Source organism: Microtus oregoni, unplaced genomic scaffold (genome assembly GCF_018167655.1).
Source record: "Microtus oregoni isolate MIOR12 unplaced genomic scaffold, Mior012 000106F_ref0000393, whole genome shotgun sequence".
Taxonomy (NCBI): domain Eukaryota; kingdom Metazoa; phylum Chordata; class Mammalia; order Rodentia; family Cricetidae; genus Microtus; species Microtus oregoni.
Genome location: NW_024544721.1, coordinates 2171061 through 2181236, shown reverse-complemented (window position 1 = coordinate 2181236; position 10176 = coordinate 2171061). Strand labels below are relative to the sequence as shown.

Below are 10176 nucleotides of genomic sequence, written 5' to 3'. Positions count from 1 at the left end.
TCAGGTTGTTTACTATTTTTTGGTTAAATATGAACTAAAACATATTTAGTCTCTTCTTGAACTTGACTCTAATTCAACTTATATTTTCTTGGATAAGGACTATATTTTTGTATAGAATTCATTCAAACTTGGATGAAGAATTTGTAAATTAATAATTATTTTATAACAAATTAAATTTATTGTGTCCAACAAAATTAAAAGTAGAACTCTGGCTACAATTGATAGCAAAATAATTATTATTTTTATAATGCAATAATAATGCTTTATTGCATATAAATATGTCACTTTATTTTGAAATTTTCTAGAAATATTGATCTGCTAAGATGATAATGATAAATTGTCAGAAGAGGGGAAAGAAATATCTACCTTTTGTCTTTAGGAAGAAAATCATTTCACAAAATGATTAATGAAAAAATAAAAGCATTTGCAGAAAAAAATAGAGATGGCCTATTAATATCAGGAACAATGTGTGAATTAATTTTCATGCAATCACCCTCTTGTTACATTCACACATAACTAAATATGTGATTTGACTTTTACTATACAATTTATATGAACTTTTTAGACTAAAGACATTTCTATATGACAGATTGTAGGAGGAGTGACGTTAACAAAGATTAAAGATTCACAGTTTGATAATTTAACCTGAAAATATTTAAGTTGTCAATATTTAGATTATATAATCTTTACTACAACTTAGTTTACAGAATGATTAATTTATATTTAATTTTTCTTTTATTTTCTTTTTTCTTTCTTTCTTTTTTTTCTTTTTCTTTTTTTTTTTTTTTTTTTTTTTGATATTTGAGACAGGGTTTCTCCATAGCTTTTGGTTCCTGTCCTGAAACTAGCTCTTCTAGACCAGGCTGGCCTCGAACTCACAGAGATCCGCCTGCCTCTGCCTCCCGAGTGCTGGGATAAAAGGCGTGCGCCACCACCGCCCAGCCTTAATTTTTCTATTTGCACATTAGTATATAAATTTTCATGGTTCTTTGATAACTTCTCCTGCCATTATAAAATTGTATAATTTCAAATGATTTTTATCCAATTATTTGAATGTTTCCCTATGTATATTCCACATTTATTTTGTAATTGCTGTTTCCTTCTCCCAGACTCTGAAACATAAATGGATGTACTTTTCACTGTTTGTTAATGGAACAAAACAAGTACATTGCTGACTCTTAAGGCTACATTCATATTTTGATGTAGGAGGTTCTTCTGTCTATGTGTTGCTTTCATTGGTTGAGTAAAGAAACTGCCTTGGCTTTTTGTTATGGCAGAACTTAGGTAGATGTAGTAGACAGAACAGAATGCTGGGAGGAAGAAGGGCAGTGTGGCAGATGCCAGGAATCTCCTGCCTGAGAATGACACTGGTTAGACTCTTTCCCGGAAAGCCACAACATTGTGGTAATATACAAGATACTAGAAATTGGTTAAAGCAATATGTGAGAGTTACCCAATAAGAGGCTATAGATAATTGGCCAGGCAGTGTTTAAATAAATACAGTTTTTATGCGGTTATTTCGGGTGTAAGCTAGCCAGGCAGGACTGAAAAAGGGGCCTGTTCTCCTCACAACAATATTTGATCATTTTTGCCTGTTTTATTTTTATTAAGCACAAGCAAAAGGTTATAAAAACCTAACTAACCACTTGGAAAGATATCAGAAAATGGAAAGGGCTGTAATGGTAACATATGACACAAAAGCAGATGACTAAGGTTTGAACTATGACACTAAATTACATAACTATTAGCCTTAAAAGGCTATGTAGCAAAGATCTACAGGTAACCAAGTAAATCTGGGAGCATACGAGGCTATCTTCCCGAGGGAAGAACAAACCATTTGGTTGTCCAATGCTGAAAATGTTCACTATGTTCATTTTCTCTTTGGTCCAACTCCTTCTTTCACTAATATCCTGTCCAAAATCCCCAAATTGTCTCAAGTTTGTTTCATTTCTACTTTCTTTATATGCCTTTCTTATTTTAAAACCATCCAATTATTATTTTATTTCTATGCATATTTCTGTATGGGAGCAAGTGCTCATGTAAAGGTTAGAAGAGGGCAAAGAACTTCCAGGAGCTGAACTTACATGTCATAACATGCAGCCCAAATGAATGATGAAAATTAAACTCTGGTCCTCTGGAAAAGCAGTAAGTATTCCCTCATCAAGATAAGTTTTAGAAACTTCACAGTTCATAATTTCTTTTTCTTTGTTTATTTTCAAGGACAAGAAGGGGAATATGCAGACAATACACTTTGGCTCATCAAAGGTGGGAATACTTTTTCTGTTCTCAGTGTAGAAACGTTTTAATGATCACCTAAATATGAGCAGTATGAGTGAAATGTTTTCATATATTCAAGTTTATAATGGGACAAAATAGCCTGAAGAATATTTTTAATTTTAAAACATAGAAACAAATTAAAGTAATACATTAAAGTTAATATAAACATCTCAAAGATTTCTTTTCTAATTCTGGGAAAAATAGACACACTTAGGTCTGAAAGAAACATTGCACAATGGGAGTGAAAATCCATTTATAGTAAAAGGAAAATTATGTAGAATATATACTGCATAAAGCATTGTTTCAGATAATAAATAATTCCATTGAATGAAATTTTATAAGAAATATTTTGGAAATGTAACATGATACATTATTGGAAGAGTCAAATCATTATATTAGTAATTATTAAAATTTCAAAGTGTTTTCATTTTTAAATGGAACTACTAATGCGATTTCATTATAAATAGACAGTCACTGGAAAATGGAAAAGAAACGAGTCATTGAATAATTTACCAGTTATAAGTGTTTCAATGGACTGTTCACCATGCATAAACAAAACTGACTGACTATAAATAAATAAACTTCTTGGTGCAATTGTTCTCTTTATTTAGGGGCACAAATTATGAATTACTATTTCACTGAATGGTGAGGACCAATGGTTGATGCATGTCATATAGCACCAGAAAGAAATTTAAATGGTGAATGCAGTCACCTATTTTAGAGTGGGAAAACAGTGTCTTGAGACTGTCAAGGAATACTCTTTGCGAAAATGTATTTCATGACGGAAGTACTATTAAAATAGTAATTAACACATAATCTCTTTCAAATCTAATTTGTGGTTTGCATAATTTAGCTTAATAATCTCAATTTTATAGTCACATTTTCAAATATCTTATAGAAAGTTTTGTTGACTCGGTAAGATTTTCTTATATGAACATTTATGATTTCACATTATCTAGATTGTGATGAGGCACCACCATTCTGAAGTTTAGAGAGAGTGTTTCTTTTGAAATTCCTAAGTTATAATTTTGTGAGGACAGATGATGACAGTTAAGGGTTATCTATAAACAGATTTTTGATAGTTTTCAATTTTAATTCTTCCTCATCCACATATCTGTATTGGGATATCACATGACATTTTCTTCAAATATGAGTACCTGAAAAGCCAAAAAACAAAACAAACAAACAAAAAAAAAAACAGTGACTAGGTCACATAAGCATGTATTGTTTTGATCTGTAAGTATTCATTTGTGGAGTGAAAAAACTCATTATTTGGAACCTCAGTTATCATATTTGAAGAAAGTTGGACAAAGAACCTTAAAAAATTAGAGGCTATAGATATAGTGGGGAAGGCCTTGGATTTTCCACAGTGCACTCTCTGAGGATTGGACTGGGAGGGTATGTGGAGGGAGTGGGGGGAGAGGAGAAAACATGGGAAATTGGATTGGTATATATAGTGAAAAAGGATAATTTGTTTTCTTTTTAACAAATATATATATATATATATATATATATATATATATATATATATATGTACAAAAAAATAGAGGCTAAAAATTTTTTCTCATCAAAATATTCTGATAAAGAAATCATAAAATGAACCGGAGTGTTTTAAGTAGTGACAATGGAGAATGGGTGTGGGAGTTTCATACACTGTATGAAACTGAATTGAAGATTTAATAAATAAATATGTTTCTAAAAGACAACATGAGGAATATATTAGAGAAGAAACTATTCATTGGTCACTTATTATAGGTATTTGATTAATTTTAATTTTTTTATTAAACAATATTAATGACAAAAAATTGTATAATACTTAGAGCAACATTACTATAGGAATACAGTATAGACATTTACATATTGCCAAAACTGCTGTTGGTTGTGATTTTACTCTGGTATCTAGGTATCTGAGATTAGTCTAGGTGCTGATTTCTGGATCTGTTGGGCAGGTATTTTGTTCCTAGTTTTCTATTTCCTCTCTGGATTTTCAGATAGTGTGACAGCTGTGTGTTGGCTGTTTTCCTGGCTTGCTCAGATGGTGTGTTAACAAGAAATGACTGGTGATTTTGGTGGCAGAGATTCTGGGATAAGTTGGGAGAAGGAACATTGGAGTAGGTCTTTGCGATGTATTGGGTTTGAGATCAAAGAGAAACAGGAGACCACAGCAAGTTTTCTGCTGCAGAGTGGAGAATGAGACTGGGGGAAATTATATCTCAGGAACAGTAGGAGAGGTATGAGGTATGGGTTCACCACCAACTTACTTCTTGCCTAGGAGGAACAATCCTAGGAATAGCAGAGAGTGCCTCCTGGGGTTAGGGGCTGGGATAAAACTACCAATTTGGGGGAGGGAAAATAGGAGGACATGGTCTGTGGAAATTCACAAACAGTCCAGGCTGTTGTTAAGACAAAAGTTTGCTCTCCCCAAACTGACAGTGGGGGGCCCCACAAACTCCTAACAACTTATTAAATATGGAGAAGTCAAACTGGTGCCTATATGATACCTTCACTCATAGATTCTTGTTTTTTTGGTGTGCAAGGTACTCTGTAGACTACTTATGGAGAAATGTGGTCACCAATCCAGCCACAAAACCTCTGACTTTGTCCTGCAATTTGTTTGCCTGTGAAATATACTAGACAATGGTGGCACAGAACTCATGGGAGTAGCCACCTAATGTCTGATTTGACTAAGGACACACTCCACTCCACAAGAAGAAACCCATGACACTACTTAGGTAACCAAGAAGCAGATATTAGATAGTCCAGAATCCTGGAATAAACCAGTCACTATTTGTCTAAAATTTTTTAAAAAAGTATCAATCAAATGCCTTCCTAATGGTATTCTGCTATAAACAAAGATGATCTGACTTTCTTTCTCTGTCAGTAGGTGGGAACACGTGTAGAGATCCACAGAAAGAAAATATGGGAAGAGAGCATCTAAATGGGAGATCTTCATGGGTTTCTCCCATCAAAGCTGAAGGAATTTTTGAGGGAGAGTAGAAAGATTGTAAAAACCAGAGAGGATGGAGGACACCAGAAGGACAAGGCCCTCTAAATCAACTGAGCATACCTCATATGCACTCACAGAGACTGAAGCAGCAAGCCCCAGGCTTATATGGATCTTCACCAGGTTCTCTATTTATATATTACAGCTGTTAGCTTAGTATTTTTATTTGACTTCTGAGTGTGAGCACAAGTGGGTCTCTGATTCTTTTTTTTTCCATTTTTTTTATTGAGAAAAGGAGAAAAAAAAAACAAGTTTCCACCTCCTCCCAGCCTCCCATTTCCCTCCCCCTCCTCCCACCCTTCTCCCCCTCCCCCCACTCCTCTCCCCCTCCCTCTCCAGCCCAAAGAGCAGTCAGGGTTCCCTGCCCTGTGGTAAGTCCTAGATCCTCCCCTCTCCGTCCATTTCTAGGAAGGTGAACATCCAAACTGGCTGGGCTCCCACAAAGCCAGCACATTACGTAGGTTCAAAACCCCGTGCCATTGTCCTTGGCTTCTCATCAGCCCTCATTGTTCGCCATGCTCAGAGAGTCCAGTTTTATCCCATGCTTTTTCAGTCACAGTCCAGCTGGCCTTGGTGAGCTCCCAATAGATCAGCCCCACTGTCTCAGTGGGTGGGTGCACCCCTCGTGGTTCCGACTTCTTTGCTCATGTTCTCCCTCCTTCTGCTCCTCATTGGGACCTTGGGAACTCAGTCCAGTGCTCCAGTGTGGGTCTCTGTCTTTGTCTCCATCCATCACCAGATGAAGGTTCTATGATGATATGCAAAATATTCGTCAGTATTGCTATAGGATAGGGTCATTTCAGGGTCTCTGATTCTTGTGCCTGCTCTTGGTACTATTTTCCTCTAATTCGGTTGCCATGCCCAACTTCAATATTATAGTTTTTGCTTCATCTTCTTATATTTTATCATGTCATGTTTGGTTGTTAACTTTTAGAAGCCCGTTCATTTCTAGTGAGAGATAAACTTTAGATCTGGAGGGGAGAGTAAATGTGGAGGAACTTAGAGGAGTAGAAGGAGGGTAAACTAATTAGAATATATTGTGTGAGAAAGGAATCTACTTTCAATAAAAGGGCAAAATGGGGGGGGGCACGGATGTTTAGAAGACAGTTTGCCATTATATCCACTTAGCAAGAAATTAGTAGATCCCTTTATGTAGCCCTAAGACCTCCCTAACCATGGAGTTGTGTTGAAGTTTAGAATAAAGAAAGTGAACTTCTCCTATGGAGCGCATCTCAAATCAAATCACTGTGTGGAATTTTTAATTCACCCAACGCCATACCACTATTGTACTAGTAGCTTCATCTTGTTTAGTGATTTTTTTTGTTGATGTTGTATCTCAGCAAGGTAAGACTATTGTTAATATTTATTTCTCTTTCAGCATCCTACATGTCACCTAGAAACATGAAAAACAACCAGTATTAAAGAAGTTTCCCACTAATTCTGACCTGACTTTCTATATTATACAATCAAAGTTTATAGGTTTTTTTCTATCTCACAGTTGCTGTCTCTGTATTTATCAGATGCATCAGCCTCTATTATGCCAAGATACACTCATTCCATCCATAGTATCTCCATGGCATTCATCATGAAGGCATGTTGAATTTTGTCAATGGCTTTTTGTCATTATATTGAGGTAGTTTGTGACTTTTATTCTTGAGGTCATTCATGTGATAAATTATGGTTATTGATATTTTTATAATTTTTTATCTATATATGGTACTGTTATTACTGTACTTCTGGGTCCATAAAATACTTTGGAAGGGTTTCTTTATATTTTGTTTTATAACACAAATATAGAAGCATTGGTTTAATTCTACTTTAAAGAACAGAAAGAATTCTTCAGTGAGACCATATAGTTCTGGGCATGTTTTAGTTCTGAAAATTTTAATTATTGCCAAAATTATATTGGTTTTTTTTTAGCATTAGATAAATTTTTTAGGGCACCTTGGTTTAATGTTAGTAGTTCATATGTACCCAGGATTTGATACATTTCCTTTAGAATATCTGATTTGGTATAATGAAAATAAAGTATGTCCTTATGACTTTCTGAATTTCTTTAAGGTCTGTCTTCTCTTTTGATTTTGCTTAAATTGGCTAAAGTATGTTAATAATTTTTATTTTTCCAAAGAACCAACACTTAATTTTATTGAAAAAAATATTTTGTTGCTATGTGGTGCATATCTGTCCTGATGTAATTATTTCTTTTTGTCTCCTTCTTTTGGATTTATTTGCTCTTGCTTATCCAGGACTTTAAAACATATCATTGACATATGATCTATGATTTTAAATACGTTGTTTTCATTTTCATCCACTTTCAAGAAATTTTTAATTTTCTCATTGAGTTCTTCAGTGACCCCTTCATTTAATAGTGCATTGTTAAATATGGCTATTTCTGTAATTTCTTATCATGTATTTAACATTATTTCACTGTGGTCATTTAGCAAACAAAGTTACTCTATTTTTTCAAAATTATTAAGATTTGTTTTGTGTCCTAATATGTGATTTATTCCTGAATAAATCTCATGTATTGCTGAGAAGAATTTTGTATTCTGAAGTATTTGGGTGGAATACTCTATAAGCAACAGTTAAATTCATTTGATCTATGGTGTCTTTTGTCTCCACCATTTCTGTATATTTTAGATGATATGTCTCTTGATGAAAGTAGGTTCGTGAAGTAATCTTCTTTTACTGAGTTAGAGATAACTGATTATTTATATCTAGTAGTGTTTGCATTATGAAATTGGAGGTATATGTTTTCAGTTCATGAGGTCATACACATTTAGAATTGCAATATATTGCTCTACATGTATTAGTCTCCTAATGAGTATTATTTGCCCTTCTTTGTCTCTCTAGCTTATGTTAATTTGAAGTTTTCAAATATTAAAATAGTGGTGTGCCGGGCGATGGTGGCGCACGCCTTTAATCCCAGCACTCGGGAGGCAGAGGCAGGCGGATCTCTGTGAGTTCGAGGCCAGCCTGGTCTAAAAGAGCTAGTTTTAGGACAGGAACCAAAAAGCTACGGAGAAACCCTGTCTCGAAAAAAATCCAAAAAAAAAAAAAAAGTATTGTATGCTTGTTTCATAGTTTCTGGTTTTGAATACCTCTGTCTATTGATGCTTTCTAAAAAAGTGTTTATCAATGAGAGTGTAGTATAATTTTTTGGAGGATAGTGAAATTAAAGAAGAAAATATTCTATTTGTACTTCTGGTCTGCTACTTTGTTCTTTCTGATTGGGAATTAAGACCATTAACAGTCACTGTATAATAGAAAAATAGGACTTAATTCTTGTCATTTTGTTTATTTTACACTAATGATGCATTAGTAATTCCTTTGCCTCTCAAGTGTATGGTTTCTGTTTTGTTTTGTTTTTTTGAGACAGTGTTTCTTGCTTTGAAGTCTGTTCTGGAACTAGCTCTTGTAGATAAGGCTGGCCTCGATCCACCTGCCTCGACCTCCTGAGTGCTGGGATTAAAGGCATGTGCCACTACTGCCCAGATGCTTGTCAAGTGTTTTAATATCATATACTATTTCTCTGTACAGTTTTTAGTGCATTTATCTTTCTCTTCAGCCAACAGTGTTCTTTCCAGTATCCTCTAGTATTCAGTTACTTGTCATAAATTCCTTTAGCCTGTTTTGATCGTGGAAAATATTTCATGTTTCCTTCAATTTTGAAAGATAATTTTTTTGACTAAAGTAATTTTGATAGGCAACTATAGAATTACAGTACTAGAAGCATTTGTTTCCCAAATCTTCTAGCTTTTTTCCATTGAAAAATCAGCAGTATAATAGATAAGTCTTTGTATGTGATTTATTCCTTTTATTTTACAGCTTTTGGTACCATTTTTTTTATTCTGTGCATTTGGCTTCTCTTATATAATTGACATGATTGTTTATTTTCTGAGTTTGTGTATTATGTATTATGTGCCTCTCATCCTTTGATGAGCAGCACTTTCCTTATATTTGGAAAACTTTCTTTTATGATTCTACTATATAAATATATAAAGAGAGCATATATATATATAATATATATAATATATATATATTACCTTATTGATGGGAGCTATACTTTTTTTAAAACATAATTCACACATTTTATCTTTTTTGTGTCCAAAGTATCTCACTATTATGTTTATGATTGTATTTTTATTGATATTTTCTTGGATGAAATGATTTGTTTCCTACATATCAAATGACTGCTTAATCCAAAAAATTCTCTTCTCACTTCAGCAGCACATATAGTAAAATTGGAACCATACAGAGAAGATTAGCAAGGATGACACACAGATTCGTGAAGCATTCCATATTTTAATTAACAACCACTTGTCATTAATATCACATTGTCTTAATATCAATGGACTCAATTCACCTATAAAAAGACAGAGGCTAAGAGAATGGATACAATAACAGAATCCTGCCTTCTGTTCTATAAAAGAAACACAACTCAACCTCAAAGACAGGCATTGCCTCAGAGTTCTTGGGTAAAAAAATTCCAATCAAATGGACCTAAGATACAAGCAGGTGTAGTTATCTCAGTTTCTAACAAAACAGATTTAAAACTAAAATAAATAAGAAGAGATGGAAAAGGACACTTTATATTCATAACTGGAACAATCCATCAAGATGTAGCATCAGTCATGAACATCTATGACCCTAATACATTCAGAATATAAATGCACTATATTTTGTAAGAAAACCAGTGTCTTTAATCAACATTCTTGGAGTGAGAAAATGAATGGAGAGAAACAAAACATGAAACTAGAAAATATGATAAAAAATGATGAAGGCATATTCCACAGAGAGAGAAAGAAGCAGTCAAAACCATACATACAAAGTGTTGGAAATTCCAGAACTTAAGTGATACCAAGTGTTATGACTTCTATCAACATTTTCAGGGC

The 10176-nt window shown here is 33.9% G+C and overlaps 1 pseudogene; it reads left to right on the top strand.

Moving 5' to 3' along the window:
* Positions 1-9495: 9495 nt before the first annotated feature.
* LOC121443428 lies at positions 9496-9589 on the top strand (annotated as a pseudogene).
* Positions 9590-10176: the final 587 nt, after the last annotated feature.